The sequence below is a fragment of the Kogia breviceps genome, chromosome 3 (assembly GCF_026419965.1).
Source record: "Kogia breviceps isolate mKogBre1 chromosome 3, mKogBre1 haplotype 1, whole genome shotgun sequence".
Taxonomy (NCBI): domain Eukaryota; kingdom Metazoa; phylum Chordata; class Mammalia; order Artiodactyla; family Physeteridae; genus Kogia; species Kogia breviceps.
This window is the reverse complement of record NC_081312.1, coordinates 155731878-155744982: the sequence shown is the minus strand read 5'-3', so window position 1 is coordinate 155744982 and position 13105 is coordinate 155731878. Positions and strand designations below refer to the sequence as shown.

Here is a 13105-nt window from a genome sequence, read left to right as displayed (position 1 = left end):
TGAGTAAAATCTGGAGTTTAGTTCATAGTAATGTAGCATTGTTAATTTCTTAGTTTGATATCTATACCATGGCTATGTAAGATGTTAACAGTAGGGGAATCTGGGAAGGGCATACATGAATTATTTTACTACCTTTGCAAGCCTTCTGTAAATCTAAAATTATTTCAAAATAAAAAGTTTAGAAAATACTCTCACATTTCAAAAAAAAAAAAAAAAAGTCCATAGCCTCATGAGACTGCTGTAGGAGTCCACAATTCAGCAAAAATTAAGAATCTGTGCAAGTTAAGACAGGTTTTCTTTAGAGCCAGGGCTATATTGATGGGGATTTGGGCTAAGCTAGAGAGGGTGGACACTGGTTCAAGTCCAGCAGGATCTCAGAGGAAAGAAAAGGACCCGACTGCATTCAGGGAACTTCTGGGACCTTAACAAGGCATCCTACATTCCCTTCAATCAAAGTAGAGCCTCATTTCCAACCAGTCTCCAGAATACTTCTCAAATTTTAGCTGTGATGAGATACTAGGTCCCTCTCACTTCCATGTCTCTGATTCTCTGACTTCTTTTCTGGATGAAATCATATTTTTCCAAGATTCAGTTCACTCACTACCTTAGGAAGTGTCCTTGATCTCCTACTATCACATCCCTGCCTGCATCCAAGCTGGGACACGTGATTCCACATGTGTGGGGATTCCTCGGGGATTCCACAGAGCCCAGGGCTTCCACCCGTGTGGCACTTTCATGCCCTAGTGTGTTCATCTTTTCCTTTGTCATCCCCCTCACTAGGCTGTGGGCTCCTCCATGGCAGAACTGTATCCTGCTCATCTCTTTATTCCAGGAACAGAGTCACTAAGATGAAGTAGGTACCCATTTGTTGAAGGAGTGGGACAGGCAAAGACTCCATGTGGAGAAATTAAGAAACAATGTCTTTAAGGGCAATACTTAAAGACAATACTTTAACTCAAGTCATGTAAAGGCTTCCTGAGACCTTGAACTCTTGTGCTACTCAAGTCCAGGCCTGGGAGCTCCTGAACTCCTTCAGAGGACCCCAACAATATTAGGGACCACGTTACCAACCTTAGCAGGACCCCTGAGCCCCAGAATCAGCATTCAGATCCAGATGTGTTCCCTGAACTAAGAATCTCCTGGCCTCACAACTCCTGGAGCTTAGGAAGTAGGATGGGGTTTTTCTCTCCTTGCCCAACCCAGAAGAATGAGAGGGAAACTCTTGTTCCAGAAATAAGCTCTACAGACCTCTATCTCCAGCCCAGCTGTCCCCCACACCCATGTCAGCCCTGCAAGGTTTCCATGCCTGGCTGGTCTCTGTGCCCACTGACTCCAAAACATGTCCCCTTTGTAACGTCTGAGACCCTCCTGAAAGGGGGAAGCTTCATGGCAAAGAAAACAGGCTTTGCAGTCCATAGAACACGGGTTTAAAATCTGGCTCCATCCCTTGGCAACTCTGTGAAAGGGAAAGCTGCTTGCTCTCTCTATGTCTCAGCTTCTGAATCTAGGGTAGGAGTGGACATAGGACCGTGTGACCATACATGAGCTACTGCACGTGAAGGGTTTGGTATGACCACAGAGAGCAGCTGTAACAAATATAAAAGGTATCCTTTGCTAGTATGAAGAACAAAGTCTAACAAGGAAGATAGACAAATTTAAAAAACAAAACTGTCAATGTGCGGTAAACTGCGTGGTCTACTAGAAATAGATGGAAAGAAGTCCCAGGAGCCATGGTAACCCAGAGTTAGTGACATCTGACCTGTAATTTCAGAGATGGGCCAGGAAGGTGTCAGTGGTGGTGGTGGAGGGGGAGGGTACATATTGACAATCCTAGAGATGAGACGAAAGCAAGGCCTTTCTAGGGAATTACAAATAGCTCAACAGGGTCAAGAGAGGGCCTGAGCAGTGGGTGCTGCCTGAAACATGAGGCCAGAATGTTCAGCTTAGTCTCCCTTAATCCCCTGGCATTTGCTAGGGCCTCAGATGGGGCTCTTGCCTCAAAGCCCTGATGACACTGCAGTTCTACCTCGGGTTGAATTTGCCAGAGACTCTTGTGCAATTTCTTTTCTGGATTTTATAGCAGATCATTGTCAGAAGGGTCTTCTTCCTCTGTGTCTGTCAGATGCTGTTCCCCATCTTTTATTTTGCAAGGGTTTTTTTTGGTAGAACCCATTTCCACCCATGTGGCACTCTCATGCCCTGGTGTGTTCATCTCTCCCCTTGTCAGCCCCCTCACTAGGCCACGGGATCCTCTAGGGCAGAACTGTAACCTGTTCATCTCTGTATCCCAGGAACAGACAGCGTCCCTGAGATGAAGTAGGTACCTGTTTGCTGAAGGAGTGGGACAGGCAAGATATGACTGTTAGCAAAGAAGATGGTTGCAAGCAAACAAGGTGGGAAGACTGCCCTTGATCTGACTTTCTGTCTCCTTGTGAAATAGCCAAATGCCTTCCTTAGATTACAGTCGAAGATAAATGGACATGTGCAGATCCCAGTGTAGTTCCCAGATTCCAGACAACGTCTATCTACTGGAACTCTAGTGAAACTTCTACCCTGGATGCCATTTCTCTAATATCATGGACTGGGGGAACTTTGAAATTCCTGTTCCTAGCCTACACTGACTGCTTTCAGAGGTTTCCCACTCTTTCAGGAATTGCACTTCCTGGGATATGATGTGTCACTTCCTTTCCTACTTACCACAGGGTTTCTTTTCTGGGAGTTTGCTGTCAATAAAGCAGACGTAGCGGGCAGCCCATGAGGAAACAAGAGCCAGAACACTTCATATACCAGGCGGGCCATGGGCAGTTTGCTAGGTGGCCCAATCCCTGGTCACTGAATCAAGAGAAGGATACAGGAGGCAGCTGGGTAGCATCTTTCCATGAGCCTTCAGGTGGCCTTGGCATCATGCTGCATAGCCCAGGACTTCCACGGGAATCCTGGTGGGGCTCCCTTGACCCAGCTCCACTGACTCAGCGATTAGTAGAGTTCCACCCAGATTCAGACACAGGTATGTCTGTCAGCCCTAGGTGTAGGGGGAGTGAATCTCTATTTTCGATGTACCTTCACAGGTATAATGGGGGCCGTGGAGAAGCTGTGATGAAGGTTTCTGGGCAGACATTGTTACAGACCTAAAGCCACCAGTGGTCTGTTACTAACAAATCTGAGGACATTTTCTGGCCCCCTCTTCTTGGATTCTCTGTGTCTCTGACACTGTCGGTTGCTTCCTCCCCATCTGCTCCCATCCCTACTCCAGCTCTGCCTCTGCATATACTGCTGCAGAGACATCTGCAATTCTCTGGACCCGTGGCTCCCATTCTTCTGAGACTTTCCACACTTCCTCCTTTTTGGCCATTCCTCTGCCCCTGGCCTATCTAGAAGACTCTCTCATTGTTAAATAACCTTGCCTGAGGTTAAGTTTCCTCGGCTCTCCCACAACATGAGCCAAAACAGAACTAAGTTGACTCATGGACACAGAGGTATAGTTCTTGCACACATGAGTTTGCAGTAGAAGATGTATTGCCCCTCTACACCCCTCACGGTCTAGACTGGGATACTTAACAGAGGGGTCCATGTCTTATTCACATTTATCTCTCTAGTGTCTCTTATGGAATTACACTTGTATAAGTGCTCAACGAATGTGTACTGAATAATAGTTTTAAATTAAAAAATTATTCTCAATTATCTTGGCATATTAAACTGACATTCTTGATTGGCCATCTGACTTCTCCATCAGATGAGGAAGTCCTCAAAGGCAAACACTATATTTTTGCTTCTGGATTCCATTCCCGATGTTTAACTCAAGGCTGGGAGCATAGAAGACAGACACTCAGAGATGATGGCCAGTCAAAGGAATGGATGAAGAAATACATGAAAGAGTATGCTGCTAGGAAAGAGAAAAAAGGAAAGCTGCCTCTTTCTGAAACTTCCTAGCTGATTTCCTCATCCATAAAATAAAGATAATATCTATTGCATGGAAATGTTTTGACGATGAAGTTAAAGGCGACAGCATTTGCGAAAAGACTTTGCAATTCAAAACATGCAGGAGACATCTTAAAAATGTGAAAAACAATCAAAAATCTTACTCATTGATTACCTACATATATGCCATTTGAAATATTCATTTTTTTCCCCCCAGGTCCAAAACAAGAATAATAGTCCCTGTCTCTGTGGAATGAGATCTGCTTGGAATTCCTTAGGTGCATAGATTACAATTGCAATTTTGGTTAAAAAAGAAATAAAACAGAAGTAGTTCCCTAGAGAATAATGCTATTTTTTAAAAAAGCAACCCAAAGTCAACCCCTAAAATGTTTATTTAAAAATTGAAAATTTTGAGCCCTATTGCAAATACATTACCGTTAGATTACCTGACATTATGATTCATAAAATATCACCAGGCTGCTCAAGTACATATTATAAATCATCTTCCAGACACCCAGTTGGACAGTGTCTCTGACAGCTGTTCCCACAGCCAGGAGTGTCGCAGAGTTGGTGGGCACCTCAACTCGGGAGCTATGACTCATACAGACCCGCTGGGAAATTCAGTCATTAGAAGCAGTGCAGTAAGGCTACAAAATGGCAGAGCAATGGGTCCCCTTGGAGGCTTTCTCCATGCTTGCTAGCAGGGGTGAAGTGCATTCTATGGCATTTGAGGTCACATGGCCTCCCAACTTGCATGCTTCCTTTTCTCCACTGTAGCCTCCGGGGGATGAGGGTGGGGGTAGATTACTTTGCTCAGAAGGCAGAATCAGCAGATGTTACTGATATGGGACTGTAATTCTGCACTGTGGCTACCACACAAGGCTTTTTTTCTTTTTCTTTTTTTCTAAAGCCAAAGCAGCATCAGTAAAGGTTTTAGCAATAAGCCTGCAGTTGCCATTTTAATAGATTCAGTGTTGGGTCATATGCAAGATCTGCTATTTAAGATGTGCATTTACAGGCCACCATTGAAAATAGCTGCCTTTAAAATTCCTTGGGCTTCAGACTTTCTACACGGGCGGGGCAAGACTCTGTCACCAGAGTTGTAGCTTTTATCAGCATCTGTCTTCCCTGGTCTGTTGGAGACCCTGACCTCCTATTGCAGACATCTCTACTAGGGCATGGGATATGACATTTGCCCCCTTTTTGTCTCTGATAGCAAATGAGAGAGCAAGAACACTGGGCATTGGCAAATGAGAGTGAAACAATCTAAAAAGAAATAGAATTTAAAAATCTTCTCTGTGGGGCTTCCCTGGTGGCGCAGTGGTTGAGAGTCCGCCTGATGATGCAGGGGACGCGGGTTCGTGCCCCGGTCCGGGAAGATCCCACATGCTGCAGAGCAGCTGGGCCGTGAGCCATGGCCACTGAGCCTGCACGTCTGGAGACTGTGCTCCGCAACGGGAGAGGCCACAACAGTGAGAGGCCCGCGTACCGCAAAAACAACAACAACAACAACAAATCTTCTCTGTGAACACTCTGTCCCTAAGAGTGTGCTCTAATCACATGACCTTGCCTTTGACCCATCAGTTTTACTCTCCAGGGGCTACTCATGTGGAGTCTTGAGATGCCCCTAGAGGCTAGGGTACGTTAGGATCAGGAACCACAGCTCCACCTGAGAGGAGGACATAGACTTACTCTTGTGGCCAAAGATTTAGCACCTGAGGAGAGCCCCGGACATCCTATGTCCACCAGGTCAGAATCTTTCCCTGACCCTCACCTTCTTTTCTGAGTCCAACACAAATGACACCTCCATTCCCTTGCCAGGCATCCCCATCTGATAACTGTTAGGCTGGGTGGGGACCAGGATGCTGAGCCCTGACGCCAGAACTTCCAGCTGCTGGGTGCTGCTCTGAATGGTCCATTCACCCGGAAACAAGATGTCCATGATCACACAGCACCTTCTGTCCTTACGCCCCACCCATCGGAGCACCCCTACCACACACACACACACACACACACACACACACACACACACACACACACACACACACACAGGGATGGCCATGCCAGCCAGGGATAGGTCAAAGTCAACCCCAAATCATTATCTAATAAACCTTGATTTCTCTCCAAGGGCCGCTTACAGCCCAGACAATGCCCTCAGGCTCCAGTCCTGCAGAATCCGAACTCATCTTCCCTTTCCATTAGCCTTGAGGGCTGAGGTATCCACTTGCCTAGGCTGTTAAGACTATAAAGCAAAAGACACCCGTTCAACAGTCTCCCCCAACCCCTACCATGAGCCAGGCCCTGTCCCCAGCACCCATTCTGAAGAAACACAGTTCCAGAAGTGGATGGGCTCACTGTCTGCTCCAGCAGACACAGAGGTGGGTCCTTCCTGAGAGGAGAGTTAAGCGATCCCTCTGCTATAGGCACGATGTCAGCACACCCACAGGACTGGATTTCCCACGAGGGCTACTAAGCAGGTGGGTAAGGCACAGACGTAAAACAAATGGAGAAAACAATTTTTTAAAGAATATGGATATTTCCAAAATGGAACTTTGAATTATCATAACAGGAAAAATCAGAATTTGGGGGGACTTTCTCTCACAGCTTTTATGGTTCTGTGGTGTTTTTATTTTGTGTTTTTATTTTTGCGGTACGCGGACCTCTCACTGCTGTGGCCTCTCCCGTTGCGGAGCACAGGCTCCGGACGCGCAGGCTCAGCTGCCATGGCTCACGGGCCCAGCCGCTCCACGGCATGTGGGATCTTCCCGGACTGGGGCTCGAACCCGCGCCCCCTGCATCAGCAGGCGGACTCTCAACCACTGCGCCACCAGGGAAGCCCCTCTGTGGTGTTTTAATGTGAATTATGTATGAGACTAAGGTGTCAACATGGATCTTCATGCTAAGGCCTCTGAAGGTCAAGTCCATCTCTTCCTTGGGGGTTCAGGAAAAGCTCCCCAACAATCACTTTCTGGAGCCATTTAGACAAAGAAGGGAGATCCTCTTCTGCTTTACACCATGTTTCACTGCTGTCTTGTTTAACAGAAAAATAAGCCTGTTGGGGATGGGTTTGCATGTCTCTGGGTGCAGTTAAAGACAATGGGTAATATATTGTCTCAACAAATATGTAACCACATTTCACAGTACCATGGGGAGGGGCCGTTTGCTGCTGCCAGCGGCTGGCTCTGTATCTTCGAGAGAACCATATTCCAAGCACTGCAGACATGATACATCAGCAGAAAAGGATGGTATTTTATGGGCCATCTGAATGGGAGCTGTAGGAAGAGAAGCTCGAGATAGCGGGCTGGGGGGCGGCACATAAGCTTCATATAATTACTACCCCTGAATCCAATCTTGAGCTCTGCATTACACCCTGAGATTCTAAGGGGGACCACACCCCTGAGATGGATAAAATGTTAAAATGCTCACTTTCTCTGGCCTGCTGTCTTGCCACTAGCTGTGCCCTTGAGATGAGTTTGAGATACGCTGGGACCTGGGACCCTTTGTTGGGATCTGGGACCTTTTGCAGCAGTGCTGCAGTGCTTGCACATGGACACACCTCTCCAGGGAGCAACAAAATACAAAGAAATTGTACAGGACTAAAAGTAACTGCGTGCATGTGCAACTGGGGCAAATTCTGGACAAAAGATACAAAGACACCAAAAAAACCCCAACCCTACTGCCACTTCTGAAGAGCCCGGAGCAAAAACTGGGTGTCGGGAGCAAAAGCAGGGTTCTGTGCATGTCCCCTACACACACCACCACCTAAGGGGTCGCATAACACCTGAGCCACTCCCTGGCCCGACCCCTGGACACACCCCTACCCTCATCCCATATAAAAAACAAGCTTGCCCCTCCTCAGGGAGCAAGCAAGCAAGGGACCCTGTTGTTTGCTCTCACTCCCCCGTGCTGCAGCAGGGGTGCCAGTAAAGCCTTGCTTGAATTTCTTGTCTGGCCTCTAGTCAATTTCTACTGATTGGGGAAGGCCAAGAATCCTGGTTGTTAACAGGTTTAAAAGAGTCCCTTTATCCCTAACTCCCCTACACAGTACCTTGTACCATGCAGAACCTTCAGATGGGTTGTTTCCATTTGTAGAACTTTCCTCTCTCTGCACTCCCCTGGTCTCCATTGTCTGTAGTAGTTCACCCTGTAGGCCTCCCTATTAGATAGCAGGCTACAGAGGGCGAACACCACATCTCACCCCTTTCTGGTCACCCATCTCCCACCGGGGGTTGGACTGAGCATATGGTGAAGAATGGGTGCTTACTAAAAGCTTGTTGAATTGAATTGAGAGGCATACATCACAATTCAGATTCCTGAAGATGCAGTTCCTGAGTTTAAATACATCAGAACGATTTTCTTCACCTTATCACAAGTTAGCAATTTCCCCAGCTTGAATCTGCCGTAGTGACCTCCTCCAGCAGAAGTGAAGCAAGACTATAAACTGTACCCGAGTTGGGGAGCTTTTTAAGGAAATGGGAAGTGACACATTTGTTGGCAATACTCACGAGTGGGAGCCCAGGTCTGGTCTGAGTAGACAAACAGAGGTTCCTCCGGCTGTTAACAACTTTCAACTGGGTCTACCTGTGGGAAATATCCACATCCTCTTAGCTCAGTAAAATCACCATCCATTTCCCTATGTATCAATACAATGCAAAAGACCAGATTTCAGAAGGTGAGAGCCAGGCATCTGAAAGACCAATGGCTAATCTGTTTGCTTGGAAGTCCTCGGCTTGGTAACCCCATGGAGTTGCAGAGCAGTTACAAGTATCATTGGCTGAGTTCCTCCTAAGTGCCAGCATGCAGACCACACAGGTAACTTAGGACAAGGTCGCTGATCTCCAGGGGTTCAAAGTCTATCTGGAGACAGAAATGAGTAATGTTACGCAGTCATTACTGCATAGAGTTAGCAACAGGGACGAGCACGGTGAAGTGGCACTAGACCTGACCGGGGTTGGAATGCCAACCACAAAGACTTCCCAGCCCCCTGAGCTGCATGTTGAGAGACAGGAAAGGATCACATGGATGAAGGAATAGTCAAGGGATGAATGATGAACACTGAGGCCTCCTGCAGGAGGGAATTATATGTAGTTCAGAACAGCTGAAGTATGCATGAGGAGGGGAGAGGCTGGAGAGGCTTGCCTGTGATGGGACACGGCAGGGGGACCGCGCTAAGGGGCATGAGCAGATACGTCAGCCCAGAAGCAGCAAAGAGTCGCGGAGACATCTTGGGTGTAACTGGGGACTTGCTCTGTGTTATAGAAAGATCATTGAGACACAGGTCTGGAAAATAGATTTGAGAAGGGTAAGTCTGGAGGCAGGAACACCACTTAGGAAGCCACCAGGTGAGAGGCAAAGGAGAAAGAATCGAAACCTATTAATCAGATTAAATTAGTGAAGCCAGTGATTAAAATAGACACAGACAGGAGAGGAAAGTAGAAGTAAAGGATGCTAGTTCCAGGTCTCTGGTAACTGGGAGGAGGCAGGTTCCGTGGGAATGGCTGAAGGAAAGCACCAAAGAACAAGGAGGCTGGTTTCCAACATGTCTACTTTGAGGGTCCTGCAAAACATTATACGGGAGAAATCTACACAGTTAGATGTATGGAGAAAATCACAGGAGAAGATGGCTGGGCTGGAATTAAAGTTTTTCACAAAATATTATTGCCTGTGCCTTACAAAGGGAGACTGAGTAAATGAGTTTGGGAATACTGTATTCTGTATACTAGACTACACCCCTCATCTTGGAGACCCTCAAGGCACTGTAGCATATTAAGTTTCCAAGATATCCTGCAACAAAGACATCTTCCTTATTTCATGTTGCCCAAGCTTATTTGTCTGTGGAATGCCTTTTCCAGTGAGGAAATGTCAACCGGATGTTGACATTGAGGGCCACAGTCGGGGACAGCCGGTCGTAGGTGATGGGTAAAGCCACAAGAGTGCAGATTGGTCCGTGTGTGTGTGTGTGTGTGCGTGCGTGTGTCTGTGCGTGTCTGTGTCTGTGTGCTGGTGAGGGGAGAGTTAAGGACAGAATCGCAGCAATATCCGCTTGTAACATCTATTTAAGCCACCTAAGTCTACCCTTACACTATGGTGTTGATGGCCACGAAAGGAGAGCTGTGGCCTTTTCTGCCTCATCTTTGGTCATCACTGAGTACCTGCCTCACTTGCCTATTGACTTTGTGTAACAAGCAATATGCATTGATTCAACAATTACTTAGTGACCAGCACTGTGGCTAGAGAGACAAAGGAATCACTGGCTCATGACCTTGGGGTTGTACCGTCTCACCTACCTACCAGTCCTGTCTCTCCTCATCTGCCCTACTGTCCTTCAGACTGTCTTCTAAGGACCTAGAAGACTTAGGCTTACTTCACTGGTCTTTTCCATCTGCTGGCCATCTTGATTAAGACTACCTTCTCTGATTTGGAGCCCCAGAATCCAAATCTGTGAGCAGTCCTGCCTAGACTTTGGAGGACTTTTAGAGAGATCACAAAATGTATTGATGTTGAGTAGGAGAAGGGAAACTTGCAAACGTCCAAAAAAAAAAAAAAAAAAAAAAAGTACCCTGAGAGGTAAGAAGAAAACCAAAAGGGTTCATATAAGGCAAAATAGAAAAGCATTTCTAGGAGATTGATCAACAGTATCCAATGTCCAGTGAGGTCTAGAAAGGCAGCAGTGGGGCCTGGCAACCAGACACCATTAAGGACTTTCACGAGAAGGATTTTGGAGATGGACACAAACACTGAATTCAAGTGGTTCAAAAAATGGATGGGGTGAGGAGAAGGACACAGGTGTCAACTTCTCTTTTTAGAAGTATCATTCTGGAATAAAGTGTAAAAGAAGGCCATGGATAAAGGGAAGAAGGCTAAGGGAGACTTTCCAGATGAGAGAGGGTGAAACAATTTGATGTAGAGGAAGAGTCAGGAGAGAGGGAAAGTTGAAAATACAGAGGGTCACAGCAATCCCACTCCTGGGCATATACCCAGAGAAAACCATAATTCAAAAAGATACATGCACCCCAATGTTCATTGCAGCACTATTTACAATAGCCAGGACATGGAAGCAACCTAAACATCCATCAACAGAAGAATGGATAAAGAAGATGTGGTACATATATACAATAAAATGTTAGCCATAAAAAATAATGAAATTGTGCAATTTGCGGAGACTTGGATGGACCTAGAGACTGTCATACAGAGTGAAGTCAGAAAGAGGAAAACAAATAACATATAATATCGTTTATATGTGGAATCTAGAAAAATGGTAGAGATGAACTTATCTGCAAAGCATAAATAGACACACAGACATAGAGAACAAACATACAGTTACCAAGGGGGTAAGGGCGGCGGGGTGGGATGAACTGGGAGATTGGTACTGACATATATACACTACTATGTATAAAATAGATAACTAATGAGAACCTGCTGTATAGCACAGGGAACTCTACTCAATGCTCTGTGGTGACCTAAATAGGAAGGAAATCCAAAAAAGAGGGGATATATGTATACACATAGCTGATTCACTTTACTGTACAGCAGAAACTAACACAACGTTGTAAAGCAACAATACTCCAATAAAAATTATTTTAAAAAAAGAAAATACCGAGCGTCAGAGAGCTACTTCAAGGAGTGAGATCTCCGAGAAGCTGGGAGGGCTCGAACCCAGCACTCAGGAGAGACTTGAACGGGAGGAAGGGCTCCAGTGCTGGAAGGAAGGAGGAGAGACTAGCATATTAGTTTCCCAGGACTGTTATAACAAAGTACCACAAACTGGGTGGCTTAAAACAATAGACGTTTATTATCTTGCAATTCTGGAGTCTAGAAATCCAAAATCAAGGGGTCAGCAGTGTCTTACTCTTCCATATTTGTAGGGGAGAATCTGTTCCAGGCCTGTCCCTTATAGCTGCTGGGGTCACTGGCAATCCCAGGCTTTCTACGTCTTGCAGCTGCGTTGCCCCAACCTCTACTTCCATTGTCACTTGGCACTGTCCCCTGTGTGTGTCTGTCCAAGTTTCCCCTTTTCATAAGGACACCCAAATCATACTGGGTTAAGAAGGTGACTGTTAGCAAAGAAGGTGGTCGTTTGTTTTTAAAAGCTTCCCCAAGATAATTAGAAAGAAATGTTTGGAAATGAATTGCCGCCAAGTACCTACTATGGGTCAGGCACTGTGCATTTGCATAAAGTATCTCATGCCTAGTGCCCAGAAATTCCATCCATCGTTAACTTCAACGTTCCTGGAAGAGAGCTTTGGTTCCGGAAAAAGCGCCAGATTGGTCTACGGATCAGTGATTCACTCAATTTACACCTAATGAGACTCATATAACTAATTATGCCACTCTGTTGCTCAGAAAATTGCACTGGTTCCCCCTTTAAAGTTACAAAATAAAGTCCAAGTTCCTAATCTGATTCTCAAGGCCCCCGCGACCTGTGTAACATTGTTTCCTGCTATTTTCCTTTGCATACCCCACACTAGAATACGTCCCAGCATTGCATCTTCCCCCTCGCTCACACTTGGAGGGAAGAGTGTGTCGGGTCTCTCACTCTTCCCTCCGTCAAGCACACCTGCCTCACTGCCATCACTGCTGTCACCCTGACTGCTTCAAGATCCACTACATATGCCAACTCCTTTAGGGACTTTTTCCTGACCCTTTACAACCGGAAGTAATAGCTCTCCTCTCACCTGCACACATTTATCTGCATCCCCTATGACATGATCATGATCAACCCATCACTAGTTCTGCACAGGGGTCACCTTTCCTACAGTTGTGGGGCATATAAGGGATAGTTCAGCATTTGATGACTGCTCCCCAAAGCACCTTGCAGTGTCTGGCACACAGTAAGAGCTCAGTGGGTATTTGCCAAGTGGATAAAAAAAATTAAAGACACTGTTCTTGATTGATAGGAAAAGATCAAAAAATAATATTGAGAGGTCTGGCCTAGGGAATCTTTCACGATAAGCAAGCCCAGATCATGGAGAGGCCCTGTAAACTGACCTGCAGCAATGTAAAGACAGTGCTGGAAGGATAGAGTGTAAAGGAGGTTTAAAGTTAGGCTCTTTGGTCACAAGCAACAGAAACCAATTCTAGATCGTATAAACAAAATAGGGAATTTATTGGAAGGATGCCTGCATACTCATAGAATTGTCTGGAAGACTGACCATATAGGACAAAAACCACTTGACTGTTGGGGGCC

The 13105-nt window shown here is 46.1% G+C and overlaps 1 protein-coding gene across 8 annotated transcripts in view; it reads right to left on the bottom strand.

Annotated features, from left to right (window-relative positions):
• Positions 1 to 13105, bottom strand: part of MTHFS (methenyltetrahydrofolate synthetase) — a 344713-nt gene that overhangs the window by 78120 nt on the left and 253488 nt on the right. Inside the window, exons 5-6 of one of the 8 annotated variants that reach the window (XR_010839854.1) lie at positions 8424 to 8499; positions 7063 to 7190 (exon numbers count right to left, since the gene is read on the bottom strand). The exons of 6 other annotated variants lie outside the window; for them this stretch is intronic. The gene's annotated coding sequence lies outside the window, so the exon portion shown is untranslated. The remainder of the gene's footprint in view (positions 1 to 7062; positions 7191 to 8423; positions 8500 to 13105) is intronic. One more of the 8 variants, XR_010839853.1, reaches the window with a different exon arrangement.